Genomic DNA, 25,611 nt, shown 5'->3' with positions numbered 1-25,611 from the left:
ACCTGATATAAACCCAAGAAACCATCTTCTTAACAGAGAAAGCTCTATGAATTATTTTATTTTTATTCAATTTTTAACCCTTAATTATAATTTCTATAGAAAATACTCAGTAGTTTTTATTAGCTATCTTGTAACTATTGAATTCACCTTCATACTTAGCAACTCTTGTGGCTAATTGAAATGGAATGGTTCCACACTTTGGTGATCCTTGATGACAAAGAACATGTAAAAAACTGCCTTTTGAAAGCTTATAGGGACCTACTTTCCTCTAATTATAATAGGACTGATGGTAGGGGATTTTCAGTCACCCTTTACTCCACCAGGTGCTGTAATATCCCTGTTCTTAATGGAGGGGTACTTATCAATTGTTAAATCATACATTGGCTTGGCCTTCACAAACTACCAGCCATGTTCTTCCCAGAATCAGAGAGATCACCCCAAAAATATATTATTTATTTTTAACTTAATATTAGTTAATTAATTATATAGAACAAAATCATTAAAATAATTAATTTAATTATATTAGTGAAAACAAGGTAAAATTATGTAGCTTTAGGAACTTTTGTGATTAAATGAGTCATTCCAAAATCTTTTTTTTTTTTATGGGTGCATATAATTTTGCGTTTTTTTTTTGCTTGAACCCTTTGCCTTTTTATTTTTTCCATTTGAATAAGTTTATTTAGTCAATTTAGAACATTATTCCTTGGTTACAATAATCACATTATTTTCCTACTCCCCTCCACACACTCTTTCTGCAGCCAACGCACAATTTCATTGGGTATTACTTGAGTCCTTGATCAGAACCTATTTCTATGTTGTTGTTTCCACTAGGATGTTCATTTAGAGTCTACATCCCCAACCATATCCCTTCGACCCATGTTTTCAAGCAGTTGTTTTTCTTCGGTGTTTTTACTCCCAGTGTTTCCTCTGGATGTGGACAGTGGTTTTTCTTGTAGGTTCCTCTGAGTTGTTCAGGGTCATTGCATTGTGACTAATGGAGAAGTCCATTACATTCGATTGTACCATGGTGTATTAGTCTCTGTGTACAATGTTTTCCCGGTTCTGCTCCTCTCACTCTGCATCAATTTCTAGAGGTCATTCCAGTTCACATGGAATTCCTCCACTTTATTATTCCTTTGAGCACAATAGTATTCCATCACCAACATATACCACAATTTGTTCAGCCATTCCCCAATTGAAGGGCATCCCTTTTTTTGCCACCATGAAGAGTATAGCTATGAATATTCCTGTACATGCCTTTTTCCTTATTATTTCTTTGGGGTACAGACCCAGCGGTGTTATGGATGGATCAAAGGGCAGATAATCATTTAGTACCCTTAGGGAATAGTTCCAAATTGCCCTCTGAATGGTTGAATCAATTCACAACTCCACCAGCAATGAATTAATGTCCTGACTTTGTGACATCCCCTCCAACATTCATTACTTTCCTTTGCTGTCATGTTAGCCAAACTGCTAGGTGTGAGGTGATACCTCAGAGTTGTTTTCATGTGCATTTCTCTGATTATAAGAGATTTAGAACACTTTTTCATGTGCTTATTAATAGTTTTGATTTCTTTAACTGAAAATTGCCTATTCATATTCCTTGCACATTTTTCAATTGGAGAATGACTTGATTTTTTGTACAACTGGTTTAGCTCTTTATAAATTTGAGTAATTAGAACTTTGTTAGAGGTTTTGTAATGAAGATTGTATCCCAATTTGTTGCTTCCCTTTTAATTTTGGATGCATTGGTTTTCTTTATACAAAAACTTTTCCATTTGATGTAATCAAAATTATTGATTTTACATTTTGTGGTTTTTTTCTAGCTCTTGCTTGGTTTTAAAGTCTTTCCTTTCCCAAAGATCTGACAAGTATACTATTCTGTATTCGGGTAATTTGCTTATAGTTTCCTTCTTTATATTCAGGTCATTCACCCATTCCGAGTTTATCTTGGTGTAGGGTGTGATATATTGATTCAAACCTAATCTTTCCCATACTGTCTTCCAATTTTTCCCAGCAGTTGTTTTTTTTTTTATCAAAAAGTGGGTTTTGGTTCCCCAAACTGGGATCTTTGGGTTTATCATTGACTGTTCTGCTGAGGTCATTTACCCCAAGTCTATTCCACTGATCCTCTTTTCTGTCTCTTAGCCAGTACCATATTGTTTTGATAACCACTGCTTTATAGTATAGTTTGAGATCTGGGGCTGCAAGTCTTCCTTCCATTGCATTTTTTTTTCATGATTTTCCTGGATATCCTTAATCTTTTGTTCTTCCAAATGAACTTTGTTATGATTTTTTCTAATTCAGTAAAAATGCTTTTTGGTAGTTCAATGTGTATGGCACTAAATAAGTACATTAATTTGGGTAGGATTGTCATTTTTATTATATTAGCTCGTCCCACCCATGAGCAATCAATGTTTTTCCAATTGTTTAGATCTAATTTTAATTGTGTGGAGAGTGTTTTGTAGTTGTGTTTGTATAGTTCCTGTGTTTGTCTCAGCAGATAGATTCCTAAGTATTTGATTTTGTCTAGAGTGATTTTAAATAGAATTTCTCTTTCTAATTCTTGCTACTGAAATGGGTTGGAGATATATAGAAATGCTGATGATTTATGCAGATTTATTTTGTATCCTGAAACTTTTCTAAAATTGTTGATTGTTTCGACTAGCTTTTTGATTGATTCTCTAGGATTCTTTAAGTAAACTATCATATCATCCACAAAGAGTGATAGCTTGGTCCCCTCATTGCCAATTCTAATACCTTCAATTTCTGTTTCTTCTCTAATTGCTACTGCTAGTGTTTCTAGTAAAATGTTAAATCATAGAGTTGCTAATGGGCATCGTTGTTTCACTCCTGATCTTTATTGGGAAAGCTTCTAGTTTATCCCCATTGCAGATGATGTTGACTGATGGTTTTAGATATATGCTGTTTATTATTTTTAGGAAAGGCCCTTCTATTCCTATACTTTCTAGTGTTTTTAATAGGAATGGGTGTTGTATTTTATCAAAGGCTTTTTCTGCATCTATTGAGATAATCATGTGGTTTTTGTTGGTTTGCTTGTTAATATGGTCAATTATGTGGATGGTTTCCCTAATATTGAACCATCCTTGCATTCCTGGTATGAATACTACCTGGTCATAGTGAATAACCTTCGTGATCATTTGCTGGAGTCTTTTTGCTAGTATCCTATTTAAGATTTTTGCATCTATATTCATTAGGGAGATTGGCCTATAGTTTTCTTTCTCTGTTTTTAACCTGCCTGGCTTTGGGATGAGTATCATGTTTGTGTCGTAAAATGAATTTGGTAGAACTTCTTCTTGGCTTATTCTTTCACATAGTTTGTATAATATTGGAATTAATTGTTCTTTGAATGTTTGATAGAATTCATTTGTGAATCCATCTGGACCTGGGGATTTTTTCTTAGGGAGTTCTTTGATGGCTTCTTCAATTTCTTTTTCTGATGTGGGATTGTTTAGGTAACTTATTTCTTCCTCTGTTAGTCTAGGCAATTTATATTTTTTAAGTATTCATCCATATCACCTAGATTTCCATATATGCTGCTATATAATTGGGCATAGTAGTTTTTAATGATTGCCTTAATTTCATCTTCATGAGGTGTCCCTTTTCATCTTGAATACTGTCAATTTGGCTTTTTTCTTTCTTTTTTTATTAGACTGACTAGTACTTTGTCTATTTTATTTGTTTTTTTCAAAATACCAGCTTCTAGTCTTATTTACTAAATCAATAGTTCTTTGACTTTCAATTTTTTAAATTTCTCCTTTGATTTTTAGGATCATTAATTTAGTCTTCATCTGAGGATTTTTAATTTGTTTGCTTTCTAATTTTTTAATTTGCATGCTGAATTCATTGACCTCTGCTCTTCTTAATTTATTAATATATGAACTCAAGGATATGAATTTCCCCCTGAGTACTGCTTTGGCTTCATCCCATAGGTTTTGAAAGGATGTCTCATCATTGTCAATTTCTTCAATGAAGTTATTAATTAGTTCTATGATTTTTTCTTTTACTAACCAGTTTTGTTGAATTGTATTGTTTAATTTCCAATTAATTTTTGATTTATCTCTCCATGTTCCCTTACTAATTATTATTTTCAGTTTATTGTGATCTGAGAAAGTTGCATTTATTATTTCTGCCCTTTTGCACTTGGTTGCAATGTGTTTATGCCCTAATACATGGTCAATTTTTGTGAATGTATCATGTGCTGCTGAAAAGAAGGTATGTTCTTTTTTGTCCCTATTTATTTTTCACCACGTGTCTAGTAACTCTAATTTTTCTAAGATTTCATTCACTTCTCTTACCTCATTCTCATTTATTTTTTGGTTTGATTTATCTAGTTCAGATAGAAGAAGGTTCAGATCTCCCACTAGTATAGTTTTTGTATCTATTTCATCCTTGAGCTCCTCTAGTTTCTGCTTTAGAAATTTGGATGTTATGCCATTTAGTGCACACATGTTGAGTACATATATTTCCTCATTGTCTATACTGCCTTTTATCCGGATGTAATTACCTTCCCTATCTCTTTTAACCAGATGTATTTTTACTTTGGCTTGTCAGATATCATGATTGCGACTCCTGCCTTCTTTTTATCAGTTGATGCCCAATAGATTTGGCTCCATCCTCTTACTTTCACCCTATGTGTATCTACCTTCCTGATGTGTGCTTCTTGTAAACAGCATATGATAGGGTTTTGGATTCTAATCCACTCTGCTATTCACTTGCATTTTATGGGTGAGTTCATTCCATTCATATTCAGAGTTATGATTACTAGCTGTGTATTTCACAGCATTTTGATTTCTACTCCAGGCCCTGCCTTTTCTTCTTTCACTATTTCCTTCTACACCAATGTTTGCTTTTAAATAGTCCCCCTTGTTCCCACCCTTATTTTACTTCCCTTTCTACCCCCTCCCTTTTTATTCCCCTCTTATTTTCCCTGTAGTCTTTCTAAAATTACCCCCCACCCTCTCCCTCCCTTGTATTGCTTCCCTCCCCACCAGTCAATTTATTACCCTTCTACTCCCCTGTAGCGTGCAAATCTATTCTCTGCCCCAATGGATTGGATTGTTCTTCCCTCTTTGGGTCAATTTCAAAGCATGAAAGAGTTGAGTATTTCCTATCTCCAACCTCTTTACCCTTCCAGTGTATTGATGTTTTCCCCCCTCCCACCATGAGCTTCTTTGTGACACCTAAATTTACCCCCATTTGTTTCTTTTCCCATTTCTTTAATATTAACCTATTTAACTCTAGCTATACACACACACACGTATATGTATTTATGCATGCATATATCTATATACCTATTTATGTCTTGTCCTTTCATCCTGTACAGTTTGTCACTGTTTCCTTTAAGTGTACTTCTTTTTGCTGCCCAGGTAACAACAGTTTTTTTTAAGAGTTACCAGTGACCTCTTTTCTCATAGGGATACATATCATTTTAGCATATTGAGTCTCTTAAAATTTTTTTGTTTTGTTTTATTTTTGTTTTTTCCCTCTTTTTAAGTTATCTATTGATGATTCTCTTGAGTTCTGTGCTTGGACATCAAATTTTCTGTTCAGGTCTCATCTTTTCTTTGCAAATTCTTGGAATTCTTCTATTTTGTTGAATGACCATACTTTCCCCTGTAAGAATATAGTCAGTTTTCCTGGGTAGTTGATTTTTGGTTTGTAGACCTAGTTTCCTTGATTTCTGTAATATCATATTCCTTGCCTTTTGATCCTTCAGTGTGGATGAAGCCAGATGCTGCTTTATCCTCACTGTGGTTCCATGATATCTGAATGACTTCTTGGCACCTTGTAATAGCTTTTCTTTGGTCTGATAGTTCTTGAATTTGACTATAACATTCCTGGGTATTGTCAGTTGGGGATTCAGTACAGGATGTGATCTGTGGATCCTTTCAATCTCCACTTTTCCCTCTTGTTCTAGAATATTGAGGCAGTTTTCTTGAATAATTTCCTACAGTATTGTGTCCAGGCTTTTCTTTTTGTCATGGTCTTCTGGTAGACCAGTGATTTTAAATTGTCTCTCCTTGAACAATTTTCTAAATCCTTTATTTTCTGAATGGATTCCTTCTTATTTTCCTCAATTTTTTCATTCTTTTGGTTTTCTTTTATAGTGTCTTGCTGCCTTGTGAGGTCACTTAATTCTAATCATTGTATTCTGTATTATTAAAGACTGGATTTCATCCCTGGCTTTTTGGTCATCCTTCTCTTTCTGATCTGATTTTCTATGGAGGTCATCTTTCATCCTATTTACCTCATTTTTCATCTCCTTTGCCTCATCTTTCATCTTCTTTGCCTCATCTTTCATCTCCTTTGCCTCATTTTATATCTGGTTGATTTTGTCTTTCAGGGCACTATTTTCTCATTTTAATTCAAGTGCCTCTGTTTCCAGATGACTTATCTTAGTTTTTAAGATCTTTTCCCAATTGTTTTAAGCCTCTCTTAATTATGTTTTGAATTGCATTTTGAGTTCTTCCAAAGCTTGTATCCAATTCGCTGGGATTTCTGATTTATCATTTGCTGATCCCTCCCCCTCTGTTCTGTTCACTGTATATAAGCTATCTATTGTAATTTTTCTTCTTTTTCTGTTGTTTGCTCATATTCACCCCTTCTTTGCTCCCTGTATTTGTCTGTGCTCTTGCTCCTCTCATTTTTTTGGTTTTGGGAGCTTCTCTCACTCTCCCCTCTTGAAGCCTTGACAGAAGATCTCTTGGTGCAGTCTCTGGGGGAGGGTTTTCGGAGTTTGAGCTTCCCTGTCCTCTGAAGGCTTTTGATTGGATTAAAGCCCAGAAGTCAATGAGGGAGGGGTGTGGAGTCTGGGCTTCCCTGAGTTCTGAAGACTGTCTCCTAATGTCAAACTGATATAGTTTTCCATTAGGGAATTCTGTCCCAGCTGGTAGATTCTTTATTTCTCTCTTTTATTAATAAATTATGGTTCCAATAATCAAAATTCTAGGTGTTTGAACTCATTTGTTCACTCACTCCCACCTGTTGACCAAAGCCGGAGAACTCACTTTCAATCTGGGCATTTACCTAAGGGATTCTTGTTTGACCTCTTACCTCACCCCATCCTAACTATCCTATCCCAGATAAAAGGTGTTTGTTTATTCAATAGCAGTCAGATCTTTTAAGAGAAGGGAATAGGGTGGAGGGTGGAGGTTTGATCCAGGAGGGAGATTTATTAGAGTCAGGCAACAAAGCCTTGATTCACTATTGATCTCCCTCCAGCAGGGATTTTATCAGAAGGGTACTCCCAGGAAGATTAGGTTCTGCAAAACTTCCTAATCACCTGTTATTCTCCATTCCTGAGGTGTGCCCAAATCTGGTAAAGCCATCTTATTTTATAGGGACAAAGAGCAGTCAGCTCTCTGCCCAGACAGGAAGGGAAAACCCTTGGGGGGAGGGTTAATTCACCAACACAATCAAACTAACCTTAAACCATCATCCCAGGGGTTCTCCTCATTTCCCTTTTAACAATCTTCATTGGGTCTTATGGTACAGTAATATTCCATTACAATTTTGTTTCTCTCTAAATACAGCTCTTCTTAAACTGCCCTCTTCTCTCTACTCCTATGACCACTATTATCATTTCTCATGGCAAAAACCTTCTGATAGTACTCCCCAACCCAAGCCTCTCTGTATTAATCCTTCCTCCTCAGAGCTGCTGAAGTGATTATCTTAAACCATGTAACTCATCTCCTCAACAAATTTCAGTAATTCCCTATTGATTCTAGGATCAAATAAAACCTATTCTGCTTAGCTTTCACCATTCACAATGTGAGCCCAACCTACCTCCTAAATTTATTACACATTCTTCCACTTATCACACTTTCTAGCTCTCTTACTTGTTCTTTGCATAACCATTTCTAATCTCCATGCTTTTGCACTGACTTTATACCATAGTGGAAATGAACTCACTCTTTTCCTCTTTGTTTCAGTACTTAATTTCTCCTTAAAAATTCAGAGTATAAAAGCAGTTAGTTGTATCGAGAGAAAGAGGCAGGCCTGGAGATGGAAGGTCATGGGTTCAAATCTGATCCAAGATAATTCTTAGCTGTGTGTCTTTGGGCAAGTCACTTAACAACCTAGCCCTTACCTCTCTTTTGCCTTGGAAATGACACTTCATGTTGATTTTAAGGTATGTGAATTTCAAAACTATTGCACCCTAACCAGACCATTCTTTAGAAGATGTGATTTAGCTATTTCCTGATCAGTAACAATGGAGATACTTGGAATAACAGAATCAGATCTTGGAAACTACATCCTTCACCCTACTCAGTTTAACAAGATTTTGAAGGTCTGCATCAAACTCAAGATTTAATTATTTGAGGAGATGACCTTCAACAGACATGTGCAAAAAAAAAAGGACAGACCTCTGGGCTGTCCTAAGTCAAGCTAAGTCATCACTGGTATAGATGAGACATAGAAAAATGATGTAAAAACATCCATATAAAGCACGACACTTCCTGGCCCCTCCTCTTTTCCCTGGAGAGATGACTCTGGCTGGCAGCATGCTAAGCATTCTGACATTTTGGAGTGTTGGGCGATGAGTTTTGCCCTGGAGCTGATTTCAGGTACGGACATCTTACCTAAGCCCCTTTGGAGGTCAGGCTGATTTCTTCCTCCTTCATATTCCAAACCCTTACTCCCTTATCTCCTGCCTGAGACTAATCAGGTGGGGGGGGGTTGGGGGAGGGGGGGATAGAGGGAGAGAAAAAACCTACTCCTCCTTCTTCCTTCTTCTTAATCTTCTCCACTATCAATTAAATCATCATAAAATTTGGCAGCTGACTTGGGTATTTTGTTATTTGAGATTTCCCTTGGTGACCACTCAAATTTAGATTTTTTTCAGTCTTAACAATAATTTCACCCTTTACAGGTAGAAGCTAAGGGTTTAAAAAAAATTCAGGGTATATGTCACTTTTTGCATGGGACCTTTCCTGGTTTCCCAAAGTGGCTACTGCCTACTCTCTCTCTTCTCTCTCCACCAATTTAAATGGATATATGTTATTCCCCCTGAGAGAATTAAGCTGCTAAAGGCAGGGCCTATTTTCTTTATTCATTGATTTTTTCAGCTTTTAGTCCATAGTAGGTACTTTGAAATATACATTGATTGTTTGATTGATAGATACACCATGTTTAGCCAGTTCTCAACTGATGGACAACTACTTTGTTCTTAGTTCTTTTGTACTCTGAAAGGAGTGATATGGATATTTTCATGTATATGTAAACTTTCTACCTATGACTTCCTTAGTATATGTGCCTACAAGTGGACTGTCTTGGTCAAAGGGTAAGACCATTTAGTTACTTTTTGCTGAAAGCTTCTAAATTGCTTCCCTTAACAGTTGGGCCAATTCACAATTCCACTGACTGTAACAGGGTACCTCTTTGCCCCCAGCATCTCCAACACTGACTATTCTTACATTTTACCAGCAATCACTGAATCAATAAACAAACATTTACAAGAAAACAAACAAGCATAGTGCCAGGCACTATGATGAGCACTGGGAAAGCAAATTATATGAGAAAATAACCCACCTTCAAGAAGCCTATATTCTAATGGGGGAAGAAAACATATAAATTATTACAAAAAGACATTAATAAGATACCATACAGGGCAGACAGAAAGTAAGTTTATCTGATAGGGGAAGGCACTAACAATGGGAAAATCTGAGAAGGACCTCATGTTGAAGGAAGTACTTGAACTGAATCATATAGAAACTGGAGATTCCAAGAAGTAGGAGTGAGCAGGGAAAACATTCCAGGCCCTGGGGATGATCAAGTGCTACGGGCTTATCGATGCAAAATGGAATGCTGTAAGTGAGGAACTAAGAGACTAGAATGGTTCAGACATCCAGTGTATGCAATGAATTATAACTTGATTGAATTATCCTAGAAAATGCATGTTCTTGCTCTTTTTCTGTATTTTTTTTAATATAGTCAACTGGAACATTAGAGATGTAAATATCTTGCACATCAAATTTGGTAAATGAAACTTAACCTAAGGCTCTCTTTTATAATTATCCTTCCTATGACAAGCCAGAGCAGTGGGCCCTATCTGCATTAATCCTGCCAGCAAAGCAAGGTGTTCTTTCTTCTCCCTGAGGACAAATGATCTTCTGCTAGAGAACACTCAGCAAAAATAGATTCCTTGGAAGGACAGCTGCTCATCTGTCACTGACTCTCACAAACAGAGATGGTGGTTGTTTTACAGAGAGGAGCATTGCAGAGGAAGGTGTTTGGGCTAGAGCCCCATGGTTGGGGCAGATAGGAGCTGGGAGCTAGATCTGTGCTATACTCTCCCTCCCCTCATAGCAAGGGACCAGGTAGTGGCAAAGGAATGATGCTGAATGGTTTCACCATTAGACCTCCTTCAAGAGATATTGTCTGCTTTCTGTCATTAAAAAAGCTCTGCTTGGACTCCTGGAAAATTATTGGCAGCATGTCATCTGTTAGGGGTTATGTGTGTATGTGTGCACATGTAAGTGTGTGCATGTACAGGGATGGCCTGGAGTAGGAGGGTTCTTCTGAAGACTTTCGGCACATTGCAAACTTCTTCCTCATATTTCCAAGAACAATACTGTTATGAAAAACTCTTCTATGTGATTTTCTTGTTGACATGAAGGAAGATGTCATTCTGTGCTCAATGTGACATAGAAGGTTAGTGATGTAGGCAGAGATAGAATCAAAGTGGACTCCTTCCTGAGTGGGTTCTCATCCCCACTCCCCCCATCTTTCCTAGAAGAAGAATCCAACCTGTGTGACTTGTGGTCCTCTGGTAGGACAGATATTGGTTTCCTCTGGTTGAGTTCAAGCCTTCTGAAAAGAGCACCATAGATGATCTCTGGACTCAGAAAGTTCTCTGGTCCTGTGCTGCTCTCCAGCTGTCTTATGCCATGCTCTGGCCACTATTACCTAGCTGTGTTAATGGTTTTGCTCACAAACTGAACACAACTCCCTTCATCTTGTGTTAAGCATTAGTTTGCCAATTAAAGGACCTCCTTGCCATGCTCCTTACCCCAGTGACCTCTCCACCACAACATCCTGGGTGATAACAGATATTCAGGGAGGCTCCAAAGCTCCATGATTTCAGGAATCAGTCTGGTAATTTAGGTCAAGGTATTTTATCTCATCTAAAATTAGTCTGTTCTTATAATATTCCTTCCCAATCTCCTCTCTTAGGTCTTTCTTCTTCTTTGTGGGTTAAGCATATATAAGATTTGTCCTTTTATTACTTCAAATGGAGAACCTCTGCTTATAAGATGGTGGCTCCCTTACTGTCAAACTTAATAAACCCCAACACCAGATTGCTATTCTGGGGCCTCCTTATTCCTATATCACCTACAATGGGGCAAGTCATTGATTTCCTCTAAGTCTCAGTTTCCTCATCTATAAAATGGAAATAACATTTGGCACTACCAACCTCAAAGAATTGTCCTGAAAAAGTTTTCCAGTCTTGTTGAATCATTATTATCTTATTTATATTTTTTTCTCTGATGCCTCATCATAGTATAGAGATAATACTGGGTTTTGAAATAATAACAACAATAATAAACTTGGTTGGCATTTATATAGAACTTTAAGGTTTATAAAGGTCTCACTTTATGCCATTTGATTTTCCTGACATTAGAAGGTGCTTTCATTATCCTCATTTTACAAAAGAGGAACTGAGCCTAAAAAAAAAGGAACCACAAAGATTGTAAAACTTTAGGGCAAATTTCAAAGAAAGGACTCTCCAGGGGCAGCTATATGCCTCAGTGGATTGAGAGCCAGGCCTAGAGACAGGTGGTCCTGGGTTCAAATCTGGCCTCAGACACTTCTTAGCTATGTGACCCTGGACAACACTTTTAACTACCATGGCCTGCTTTTCTATCTTGGAAGCAATATTAAATGTAAGATTAAAATTAATATCCAATAACTCCAAGTATTATATTTTACAAGATTTATTAATAATGACTTGAAGTTAAAAGAAAATCAACTAAAAGAAATAGAAGTTCAAACATAATTATCTAACAAAAAGTAAAACTACATGTGTAGAGTCTCCTGCCTGGCATAGAGCCAGCTTTCTGAACTGTGATCAGGGGAAAAAGAGAGGGTTGAGTTACATTCACAACTTTATACTTCATTTGTTTGTACTCAGGTAATGTGAGAATGAAGCTGGGAAGCAAGGAAAGAGAGTCCTGGGGAGCAAATCCTAATTACACAATAGAATTAATGCTAAGACAGAAAGTAAGGGATTTAAAAAATAAAATAAGAAAAGACAGTTCTCTCTGACCTAGAAAGACTTTAGCTAGTTCCTACATCATCCTAGGGGTTCAGTGTAGGATCTCTTCTGTTGAGTACAGAAAGGTTAGTCCAGAAAACATGCTACTAGGTACTCATGGCATTTCTACCACTGTCAGCCACTGCTTCTGGCTTACATTCCTGTCATTCCCAGCTTGCTCAGGAATGGATCATCTACCACTCATCACTCACCACTCCACCATTGTCTCTGTTCACTGCTATTGTGGAGCCCTCATAGATCTTGGGAGCATATGATTTCCTAGACTATTTGCTCAACGAAAGACATGTCTCACTACACACAGCCTAAGTCTTTGTGTGCCCCAAATGACTTTGTTTGTCTTACTGTCCAGTTCCACATTTGCCTTTTCAGAGATCCTGTGGTTCAGTTTTATTTCATTTTAGTTTTTAAAGCCAACTCCAGAAGTATGAGCCCAGATGTATGAAATGGCCACAAATTAATCAACAGCCCTCATTGTGTTTTCAAAGTGGTAGCAGAGGACAGGACAAAGAATTTATATCTTTCTCAAAGTGATCTTGTCATTGCCAGAAAAATGCTTCACTGGAGGAAGATTTCGACCTTGGGCAGGGGATACATCTGTAGTGTTGGGATAATGGCTGAGCATACCCATTATGCTTATATTCATATCTACATGTACACATATAGATGCACTCATCTATAGAAGTGGGGAGACACACATTTACCTTTATTGATGCCCTGTACAACTACTTCGCTCAATCAAGAAAGAGCTGCAAACCAAGCACTTTGTCTGTCTCCTACCCATGTAGAATTCCCTAGAGGCAGAATGTAAACTAGGCAATATACATCTTTCTATTTACCTCTGGATTCAGAAGAGGTGTTTTGGAGCTTAAGGGGGATCAGATCCATCTGTTAAACCAGATGGAAGAATGGAAGTTCAGTTTAGATGAAAGAGAAAAAGAAAGAGGATGAAGTTAGTGTTCAAATAAGAGACTAGTTCAGCTGGTAAATTTGGGATAATTTCTCAGATATATAGAGGTCCCTAAATCATTCTTGGACTCTTGGTGAGATCTAGTAACAGACTTCAATGCTCCCTCCCTTGGAGGGTAGGGACCTTATTCCCACTGAAGTTAGGCACATCTTTCTTGGTTTCCTCTTAATGTTCAGCATGAGATAATTTTTTTCTAAATTCCATATTCCCCAGGACTGGGGGAATTTTAATCTTCTTGGTCTAGAAGCAGCATTATTTAGAAAGATTCTCCTTAGATGGGGATACAGGGTATGCAGGGAAGGGTAGTGGCTGGAAATGCTCAGGAGAGTATAGATTAGGACTTTCATCTGTGCTTTTTTGGGAAGATGGAATCAAAGAAGAAGCAACTAACTTATTACCAAGTTATAAATCAAACTTGGAAACAACATTAAAGTAATTCTGAAAGAGCTGCTTTGCTAGGTCACTAAACAAGTCAACTTTATGATGAAAGGATCTAAACTGAACTGTCTACTGTTTGCCATAATCATGTTTTATATGGTAACTTGAAGCACTAAATGTCAGGTCTCCTTCCAGAGCATGGACCATAAATGAATGAAAAGAAGACTGAGAATTGGAACACATTATGCTATTTGTCTCCATATCTATTGAGATTAAAGATTAGGGAATTAATCTGCTCAATCAGTTTCCACTCTTGCATTGAAACTGAAAATATAATTGCAATGAGCCTTTGCTTGATCTTAATTTGCTATTTTAGAGAAATGAGCACATGCCATTTATCCCTTGGTACTTAGATTAGAATTCTTGGTGGTATTTGGGGAATGGTGAATTCCTCTTCCTTGACAGCTATAACATTCTTCTTGTAAAACAATCCTAGCACACATAACAGCTTCCTGGTTCTGGAGACGTTCAGAAATAAAAATGCCACTCTCCTGAGATGAAAATCTGGCCACAGTGTCTACAACACAACAACTTGGGAACGATCCAAACCAGAGTTCTGTTAGAAAAATACAACCTTTTATGAGAATAATTTCTGTCTCTCCTTTGTTGATACAGAATAATGGACTGATGATCTCTGATATCTTCTGGTCTCTAAATTAAAGTCCTATATGAACGTATTTGCAAGCTAGTGGTTTTTAGGAGTGTGGGTAAATGTGTCTTCATGTCTTAAAAATTAGAATTGGAGTCAGAAGGTGTGAATTTGAATCTTTCCTTGCTTCTAACTAGTGATATGAAGCAAGTCATCTAAACTTTATGAATCTTAGTTTCCTCATTGGTAAAAGTAGAGTAGTAATTCTCAGAGAGTGGTTGGGATGGGGGGAACAGCTAGGTGCTTTAGTGGATGGAGCACAAGGTCTGAATTGAGGAAGACTTGATTGTTCAAATTCAGTCTCAAACACTTCCTATCTATGCAGTCCACCAAGTCATATCACCCTATTTGCCTCAGGTTCCTCATCTGTAAAATGAGCCAGAGAAAGAAAGGGCAAATCACTAGTATTTTTGCTAAGAAAACCCCAAATGGAGTTGCAAAGAGTTGACCATCTGAAACAACTGAACAAGAACAAAATTGGGAGAAAAACATGCCAGTCATAATCATTTCATTCTTCTGGTCTTTTTCATGATGATCCAGATAGTAATAGTCCTGAGAAGTACTAACTGTTTTACTAGAATTCTTTTATTTCTAGTGTTCTGTGGACTATTACAGGTATAAATAAAATAACTGCTTTTAGTAGTTCATCCTCTGAAGGTTCCCTAAAAGCATCCTCAGCAGAACTTCAGCAGCAGACAGGACAACAGGGAAGATAGGTATCCCCAATCTGTTCCCACTTGATTTTTATCTCCTCTGCTAGGATGAACAATATTTTTCATTCAATGTTGCTATGATATAGTACTGGACTCCACCTCTCCGAGGTTTCAAGGCAGGGATGCTCTTAATGCTTCAGTTTACTCTATCAGGACTCCTTAGAGTTAATAGCTAGAATGGGGAGGAAGATAGCAAGGAACCCTGGCTCTGAGATCAGAAAACCTGGCTTCAAATTCATGTTGAATCTGTATGACCTTGGGTGAGTCACTTGACTTCAGGAAATTTGAAGCACTAAAAATAGTTTTCTCCTCTAAACCTAGATGAACTCAAAAGCATTTTAAAATTTGCTCCTTTCAAAAAATGTCTCCCATCCATATGTTAAGATCAAAGAGGATTTTATGACAGATGGAATCATGGGGATAACTTTGCTCACTTATCTGTTGAGTATTGACATTAAGTGAAGCAATCAATAGAAAAACATATGCTTACTTTAGAAGTGTGCCATTGGCAAGGCAACTGTCCTTCAAAAGTCAAAACAGTGGAGGAATTCCCCATTGATGGTGAAATACTTCATATGTTCCATTTGTGAATAACATTGTGTTACTTTAAATGTACCCTAAAATGCTACAGGATTTCCTTGATGAATGGTTTGGTCTAATAATAAGAATCTAGAATGGTTAATCAGAATGATATGTCTCGGCAATTCACACAAGCAGAACCAAGCAGGCAAAAAATTCCTATTGCCCAGGATATGACCTGGAGTTGTATGGGCAGCTTATTGAGACGCTTCATCTCTTCATAACTTGGGTAGCCATTGAAGACAGATTCTGACTAGGCTTATTATTGATTAGGATCATCAATTGAATAATTGTTGCGGGAGTATTTGGTTTCTTCAAATAAAACGAAAGTTCCTTGAGGAAAAAGACACTTTTTTTTGTCCTTATATCCATGGTGACTAGGTGGTTAATAATGACTGTTAATTGATTGATTCTAGAGGGCACAGTGGAACCCAAGAACACTGAAGGGCATGAAGAGAAGATTAGGGCATCTCAAGTGGATTGGAGTCAGGAAAGGGAGTAGGGGTTGGGAATTTGTCCTTCTGAGTATAAGGAAATGACTCCTAGAGAGGGCCCAGAAAAATTAAGCAGAAAGAAATAGAAGAGACCATAAAGCACCATGAGTTCAACCCTAATTTTTATACAGAAGAGATCAAGGTGCAGGGTTGAAGTAAGTTTTCCAAAGTCACAGAGGTGATAAAGAGTAGAGTGTTATTCTGTGGGTAATGGATAATTCCAAACCTCATGTTGCTATCACTATGTTTGAGATTTTTTTCTTGCTCAAATTTCATGACTTCTCAGTGTCTCCATGTTTTTAATGTACAAATTCATTTAAAAATGTGGCTTGTACATTGCACAGTAATCCAGAGATTTATAACCCACTTCAACTTTAGTCAACCTGTCTCAATCTTGCTGTATTATAGTGATGGCGAACCTTTTAGAGACTGCATGCTATGCCCCCTTGTCTCCCTTAGACCTTGTGTCATGCCCTGCCCTCCCCAGACCAAGTGATACATGCACTGTGCACCCCCCCCCCCCCCCGGGAAGGAGAAAGCATTCCCATTGGGTTGCTGGGCAGAAGAGTGAGAAAAATGAGGAATGTCCTTAGCAAAGATGGAGAGGGGGAGAGGAATGGTCTCAGTGCTCAGCTCTACTCTCTCTGCCATCTGTGACCCTACACACCTTACCCCCTGTGTGCCACCATTGGGTTGCTAGGCAGAGTGGAAGGTGCTGTGAAAAAAATGTCATTAGGGACAGTGGAGAGGGAGAGGGGAGAAGCTCCACTTGAGCTCCTCTGCCTTCCTAATAACAAACTCTGAGGGGGAGCAAAAGGGGGAGGGGGAGTGGTGCATGTGCCCACAGAGAGTGCTATGTGCCCTCTTTTGTACACATGACACAAGTTTGCCATCACAGTTGTATTACATTAATTTCTAGAAGGAAAAAAATTTTTTTTCTCTAGGAGAAAAAATAGGGACAATGGCTAATGATGAAGGAAAAGATCTAGGTGTGATTTGGTTTCTCAATAAACAATAAATTTTGCAACTGTAAGGATTGCTATGACACAGTGGAAGGGTTGATATGTTATCCTGATTCAGGATGACTCCTGCCACAGGGAAGGTCTGCCTGCTGAAGCAAATACTTGCATTTGTCTGCTATGTTTTCAGTCTTGGAAAGTATATGAAATCCAGGCAAGCGAGCATTTAAATGAAGTATATTCAAACTTAGTGTCTTCCATTTTTCTTTGGCTTTGTGGTGGAGCAAGAAGTTTCCTGGACTGACTCCTTCCTTGCTTCCTTCCTTCCTTGCTTGCTTCCTTCTTTCTTTCCTTCCTTTCTTCCTTCCTTTCTCCCACTGATCATTAATGATGCAGAAACTGATCTAAATATGATGAGACTGGCTCAACTAGTCTTTGAATGTATGTATGCTGTGGTAAGTGTTGACCTTGTCAGGAGAAGACAGCTGAATTATGAGTCTGTAACTGAAAAATGCTGCTTCTCCAATATTCAATTAATTTCCTGTAAACTGCCCTGCTCGGCAGTACCAAACCTTGGAAATGTCATCTTTATCCATCATGAGATGATCTTTTGGTGTTGCTTATCTATTAATTCTGATTACATTTTTGCCTTTTCTAAAGAGAACGTTATTTCCCTATTAAATCTCTCTCAACATTTTATTATAAGTGTTATAGAAGAATATATAAATACTATTATCAAAAAAGTTTTGTTTTGTTCTTTTAAAGCTGAACTTAATTACGTCTAAATTAGTCAACAAAAGGATGGCTTTCTTTGCATAAAGGAGATAGACAGCTGCATCTGTGTGTTCTAAGCCTGAAATTATTTCATAGATTCATCAGTATAGCAATTTGACCAAAGCAACTATCAATTAAACAATTAATAAACAAGACTTTATAAAGTGCCTACTATGGCCCAGACTCTGGCTTGGCATTGATCATACAAAGACTATTGTGCTTGACCTCAAATAAGTTATGTTCTCAGAGGATATAAAATAAACACAAATAACTATATTCAAAATATAGACAAAATAAATACAAAGTAATTGGGATGGTGATAAGAGCATTAATAGCTTGAGGATCCAGTGATTACATTAAGTGCCTATTATGTGCTAGGTCCTGGACTAAGTACTGGATAGAAAAAATTTTGTATAAAAACTAGTGCTTAAGCAGAGCTTTGAGGGAAATAAGAGGTCCAAGATGTTCAGGCAAGGTAGGAGTGAATTCTGAGCATGAGGCACAGACAAATACAAAGACTGGGATTAGGAGATAAAACAGTGGTGGAGGAAACAGAAAAATGGCTAGTTTGGTTGAACTATAATGAGAGTGCAGGGAAGGGGAGAAGTTATATACATTTATATATATATATATATATGTGTATATATATATATATATATAAACAAAGCTGGAAAGATAGATGGGGGTCAAGGTTCAAAAGTTTTTAAAACTAAATAATGTTGAGATAATTTTAGGGTTGTGACTTAAAATCTAAATTAATTGGTCACCAGGGAAAAAATCCTGAATAAAATACCCAAGTCAGTCTGGAAATTTATGGTAATTTTAATTAATATAGAGGGAAGGATTTTAAGGAGAAAGAAGGAAGAGGGTATAGTAGTTCTCCTGCCTGGCCTGTGCCAGGGGGAGTTCAAGATTTCTGCCACTAGGTCTCTGAAGGAGAGTACAGGCTTCTAAGAGGATAAAGTTTGGAAAGTAAAGGAGGAAAAACTCAGCCAGAAACTCACCAATGAACCGGACAATAGCCATAGCCATGCCAAGATGCTAAAAGGCCCAGCACACTGCCACCAGCCACCTCTCTGCCACCAAAGGTACAGGAGGGAAGAAGTGACTTGAAATATATAGACCTTTTACTCTTGTGTCCCCTCCTCTAAATTTTCCCATCTACCAATCACATCAGAGGCTTTTCTCCAGGACTGCCCATTCTTTCGTTCTCATCTTCTTTGAATAGATTATGTCTTTTGAGTTACTTAACACTTCTTTGTTAAGTTCACCTTTTGTTAGTTAATTCACCTTTTTGTGATTAATTTAACCTTTATAGTTACTTAACACCTCTTTGTATTAAGATCTAAAAATAGACTTAGCTTAAAGTTGTAGCTTCACTATAAAGTAAGAACTAAGTACCTTCACTGTTCAATCAGGAGATGACAACTTTATATTCACCATAAAGTAAGATCTAAGTAGGGTGGAGTAATTTAAAGTTCACAATAGAAGAACTTAAATTTGATCTTGGGGGCAACAGAGAGGCAAGACAGTTTGAGAAGAAGGAGTGCTTTTGGCCAGATTTGTATTGATTGGATGAATGGATAGGCTGATTTGGTTTGTGACCATTAGCTTTAATTTGATATTTTCTTTTTTTTTTTAAAGCCTTATCTTCCATCTTGGAATCAATACTGTGTATTGGCTCCAAGGCAGGAGAGTGGTAAGGGCTAGGCAATGGGGGGTCAAGTGACTTGCCCAGGGTCACACAACTGGGAAGTGTCTGAGGCCAGATTTGAACCTAGGACCTCCTGTCTCTACGACTGGCTCTCAATCCACTGAGCTACCCAGCTGCCCCCTGATATTTTCTTTTTATATAATATGCATTCATGTTTTTATATGTATGTATGAACACATATATCTTTCTAGTATTTGTGTTAGGAACCTGAGATATTCAATTTGTTTTTCTTTATGCCAATTCAATTCAACATGTTTTTGTGTACCTATTTTGAGAAGGAAGGAAGGAAGGAAAGAGGAGGAAGGAAGGAAGGAAGGAAGAAGGGAGGGAAGGAGAGAGGAAAATGACTGAGATTTTCAAGGGGCAATATGTATTAAAGTTAATTCCTTATTCAGCTCCTCAAGAAATTCTAAACTAGTTGGTAAACTTTTTCCATAACCTGAATATATAACCAAAGAATATAAGCAGGGTAAAAAAGTGGGGCACAAGAGCAACTGGCTCTTCAGGAAAGAGAGGAGAGCCAGAGAGATGGACCAAATCAACCCTCACAGTCAGAGAGAGCATTATCCTTTAGAATGGGTCAATATATACTCTTCATGATGTCATCACTCAGTCTCTTCACTAGACACTTCAAGAGGTTTCTAATAAGTAAACAGTCACTGAAGAGGGAGATTGAGTCCTTCCTCATTATTTCATCACAGGGAGAGACAAGTCATTAAAATATTGAGAAGCTCCTTCCTCTCTATCACATGAGTGGGTCAACATGACTGCCTCGTATGGCAGCTAGAACTTACTGATTTCATTACTTAATCTCTCAAATGGGTCAAGTTGCTGCTCAATCTCACTACAATTTCTGTTATCTTCAACAAAGAGCTCAACAAAAGAGACCACTCAACTTATTTTCATAGTCTGGAGGAGAAACAACTTATGTCATTGAATTACACTGTTTTGCAGGGAGAGATAAAGAGAAAATTATTTCACAAAAAATCCAAATTCAACATTAATTTTTCATAGAAAGAAGGAAGGATGGATGATGGAATAGTGTGTGAAGTTTCCTTGCTCTCCTAATACAACCCATAAGCAACCAAAAAATAAATCCACTAAATCAATTGCTAAAAGTAGAAAAAACAGATAGGAGTCAGAAATGAAGCTGAATTGTCAAAGATAACTAAGGAGGAAGGTTTCTGTTGTCACCTCAGTCACTATGTCCAAGAACAGAGAAAACATAGAGAAATCAACAAGGTAGCCCCTGGAGGCAGAATTGACAACATTCTTTTATCTGCTGAGCCCCAGATCTTTCATTCCCAAGGACATCACTGGAATCAAATGGCAGAGGTCCTTGGGAACAGTTATTTCTGCTGTGGCTCTGGTGACTCCCACTAATCCCCAGTTGGGGATTGAAAGGGTAGACATCACAGAGTCTATGGACACTAAGTCCCTAAGGGCAGGAACTCAGACCATGAGACTAACTTTGGAAGTATAAGGAGTACAGACTGAACACCTGCTCAATCCCAGGCTGTGGCAGTAGGAGAGGAAGAGAGACTAACGAGAAAACACTGGTGACTATATTTGCTGAGAGACTGGGGCCCTGTGAGCTCTGGTCATTCCCAGGAGATTGCAAATTCTGGTTGCTGCCACAGGAGGAGATATACTGTATTTTGCAGTTATAGTGACAGAACTGCTCCCACAGGCTCTGGTTGGAGCACATGAGGTTAATCATGGACTGGGGTTTGAGTGAAGGACCAAGAGTACATCTGACCCTGGATTATAAAACCTGCAATAAACAAATAGGACCCAGGAGAAAACAAACAAACAAAAATATCTGAAACTTCACGTAACATATCCCAAAATAATAACAACTCTAGGATTGCAGCAGAAAGTCAATAATAATCTAATTGGCCTGGTTGCTACAATTAGAAAAATAAATAAACAAACATGAGCAAGCAAAAAATAAAGAACCAAACTAGCTATCATGGTGGTGGAGCAGAAATTTGCCTCAAATTTATAGGATACCTATTTCAAAAACACACACAAAAAATACAATAAGTGGCAATAAGCTAAAAAAAGAGATTTGGAAGAGTTTTAAAAAGACCCCCAAAAATGAGAGGCTGATAAAAAATTAGGAAAAAAAAGAAAATCAAGAAAATTATGAAAGAAAGATCAATCGAATGGAAAAAAATGCAGAAATTCATGGAAGAAAATAATGTTTTAAGAACTAAAAATGAACAAGGGGAAAATAATTTCCCAAGAAATTAAGAAATTATGAAGCTAAATCAAAAGAATGAAACAATAGAAGAGAATAGAAACATCTTATTTAAAAATCTGACTTGGAAAACAGATCAAGGAGAGACAATATAAGAATAATTGGATTTCCAGAGTTATAATAATAATAATAATAATAAAAAGTTTAGACACCTAGACACCATAGTCCAAGAAATCATCAAGGAAAATTACCCAGAAATTCTACAATCAGAGGGTAAAATAGATATTGAAAGAAATCTACTGACCACCACCTTAAAGAGATTTAAAATTAAAAATTCAGAGGAACATCATTAATACATTCCATAGCTTCCAGGTTAAGGATAAAATACTATAGACAACAGGACCCCACCCCCACCCCCACACACACACCAATTAGGTATGGAGCTACAGTCAGAATAAGAAAAGACTCAGCAGCTACAACATTGAAAGAATGCAGGAAAGTACCAGATCTCAAACTATAGTATAAAGCAGTGTTCATCAAAACAATATGGTACTGGCTAAGAGATAGAAAGGAGAATCAGTGGAATAGACTTGGGGTAAGTGACCTCAGCAAGATAGTCTATGAGAAGTCCAAAGATCCCAGCTTTTGGAACAAAAATCCACTATTAGATAAAAACTGCTTGGAAAATTGGAAGACAGTGTGGGAGAGATTAGGTTTGAATTGACATCTCACACCCTACACCAAGATAAACTCAGAATGGGTGAATGACTTGAAGATAAAGAAGGAAATTATAAGTAAATTATATGAACACAGAATAGTATACATGTCAGACCTTTGGGAAAGGAAAGATTTTAAAACCAAGCAAGACTTAGAAAGAGTCACAAAATGTAAAATCAATAATTTTGATTACATCAAATTAAAAAGGTTTTGTACAAACAAAACCAATGTAACCAAAATTAGAAGGGAAATAACAAATTGGGAAACAATCTTCATAACAAAAACCTCTGAGAAAGGTCTAATTACTCAAATTTACAAAGAGCTAAATCAATTGTACAAAAAAAGCAAGCCATTCTCCAATTGATAAATGGGCAAGGGACATGGATAGGCAGTTCTTAGATAAAGAAATCAAAACTATTAATAAGCACATGAAAAAGTGTTATAAATCTCTTATAATCAAAGAGATGCAAATCAAAACAACTCTGAGATACCACCTCACACCTAGCAGATTGGCTAACATGACAGCAACAGAAAGTAATGAATGCTGGAGGGGATGTGGCAAAGTTGGAACATTAATGCATTGCTGGTAGAGTTGTGAATTGATCCAACCATTCTGGAGGGCAATTTGGAACTATGCCCAAAGGGCACTAAAAGTCTGTTTACCCTTTGATCCAGCCATAGTACTGCTGGGTTTGTACCCCAAAGAGATAATAAGGAAAAAAACATGTACAAGAATATTCATAGCTATGCTCTTTGTGGTGGCAAAAAATTGGAAAATGAGGGATGCCCTCCAATTGGGGAATGGCTGAACAAATTGTGGTATATGTTGGTGATGGAATACTATTGTGCTCAAAGAAATAATAAAGTGGAGGAATTCCATGGCGTATGGAACAACCTCCAGGAAATGATGCAGAACAAAAGGAGTAGAACCAGGAGAACATTGTACATAGAGACTGATACACTGTGGTACAATAGAATGTAATGGACTTCTCCATTAGTCGCAATGCAGTGTTCTTGAACAACCCGGAGGGATCTATGAGAAAGAGCACTACCCACATTCAGAGGAAAAACTGTGGGAGTAGAAACACAGAAGAAAAACAACTGTTTGAATACTTGGGTTGAGGGGTTGTGGTTGGGGATGTAGATTCATGCAAACACCAACAACATGGAAATGGGTTCTGATCAAGGACACATGTAATACCCAGTGGAACTGTGCATCAGCTATGGGAGGGGTGGGGGGAGGGTAGGAATAGAATATGATTTTTGTAACCAAGGAATAATGTTTGAAATTGACCAACTAAAATTAAATTAAATTAAAAAAAAAAAAGAATGTAGGACATGGAACACAGTATTTTGTAGAGCATAAGAACTGGGCTTACAACCAAGAATAACATATTCAGCAAAGATGAGAACAATTATAAAAGGTAAAAAAATAAAGGATATTTAGCAAACTATAGAAGTTTCAATTACTTCTGGGGAAAAACACAGAACTTATTAAAAAAAAAAACTGACTACATGTACATACAAAGAAAATGAAAGATTAATCATTAGTAACCCAAAAAGTCAAGTTATTTGATTCCCATATGGGAAAATGCCATCTATGTCCTCTGGGAATGGCATCATTGCATGGGTATTTTAAATGAGTTTGGAAGAATCTAGGTTTAAGAGAATGTAATGGAATGATCTAAAATGATAGTGGGATAGATCTGGAGGAGGTAGTAGAGGTGGTGTGTGGTGGTGTAAGATGTAGGAAGTAGGGGCAGGACAGGTTATGAGGGGCTTTGAATGCCAAACAGGAGAATTTTTTATTTCATCCTAGAAGTGATAGCCACTAGTTTGAGTGGGGAAAAGGGTGACATGGTCTAATACTATTGTTCCCATCCATTTTTCTCTGTATTATTATTTAAAGTTAATTAGGTCTTAGAAAGGATATTTATTAAGTAAGTAGGGTGAGAAATATCCCCTCAAGTCTGGAAGCACAGTATCTATTTGGACTTACAAGCTCCCTTAGGAGAATGTGTTCAAACTTAGAGACTACATGGGGTCAAAGAGTCAGTTCATATCTTATGGTTATTACAAGTTCCTCCTTCCTTTGTGGAGTCCTTGTGAGGTTTCTTTAAGTGTAGCCTTTTGTTGTGCTTTAAGGGGAAGGCTGTTGTCCTTGTAGAGTTCTGAAGCTGGCTTCCTCACTCCTATTTCTTATAGAGATGCTGCTAGAAGCCACTGCTATGAATAAGTTGATGGAAACTCCAAGTCTTCAAACATTTCAGTCTACTTGATTATCATCTGGTCAGTGGGGTGAGGAGGAAACACTTTGCATCTCTCTCCATTTGCCAAGAACAATTCTTCTGGCTATCATTCAACTCAGTGCTACTGGAATATGAGATGCTGCATTGGCAGTTTGTGTCATAAATAGTCCTCATAGCACATCTGTTGTTTTCAGCCAATCATAAGTCATTTCCTTTGAGATATCATCTACTTTCACCAGTGAGCAAATCCCTTCCCCGTTAGCTTACATCTTTGAATAATAGGGTGATTCAATTGGGGGGTCTGGGCTTAGACACCCAAACAAATTCTTCTGGAGTATAACACAATGCCTATATAGGTAAATGAATGAAAATTTTATGTAAAGTAATTTTTAGAGGCAGAGAGTCATAATAACAGAGAGGTAGGAGGGACTAGATAAAGAAATGCCTAATGTAGAATAAGGAAGAAAGGAAGAAATAAAGGGAGGGAGGGAGGGAGGGAGGAAAGGAGGAAGAAAGAAAAAAAGAATTGTTAAGATCCTTCTATGTATTAGGTACTGTACTGTGTTACAAAAGCTATTATCTCCATTTTACCACTGAAGAAAATGTAAAAACATTGGTCAAGTGACATGTTTAAAGTACTCAGCTAGTCAGTATCTGAGACCAGATTTGAGCTCTTTTTTTTATTTCAAGCCTAGTGATCAAATGGCACTAGAGCCATGCATTGAAGCAAGCCTGGTAATCTATACAGCCTAGAAAAAAGAGGAAGTATGCTGCAGACAAGGGAGATGGGTGGGAACCAGTCACACAAAGTTACAAGGATGGCATGTAGCCTTTAGAAAAAAGCTGTACTATAA

This window comes from Monodelphis domestica, chromosome 6, assembly GCF_027887165.1.
Source record: "Monodelphis domestica isolate mMonDom1 chromosome 6, mMonDom1.pri, whole genome shotgun sequence".
Classification (NCBI taxonomy): domain Eukaryota; kingdom Metazoa; phylum Chordata; class Mammalia; order Didelphimorphia; family Didelphidae; genus Monodelphis; species Monodelphis domestica.
Note: the sequence above shows the minus strand (reverse complement) of the source record.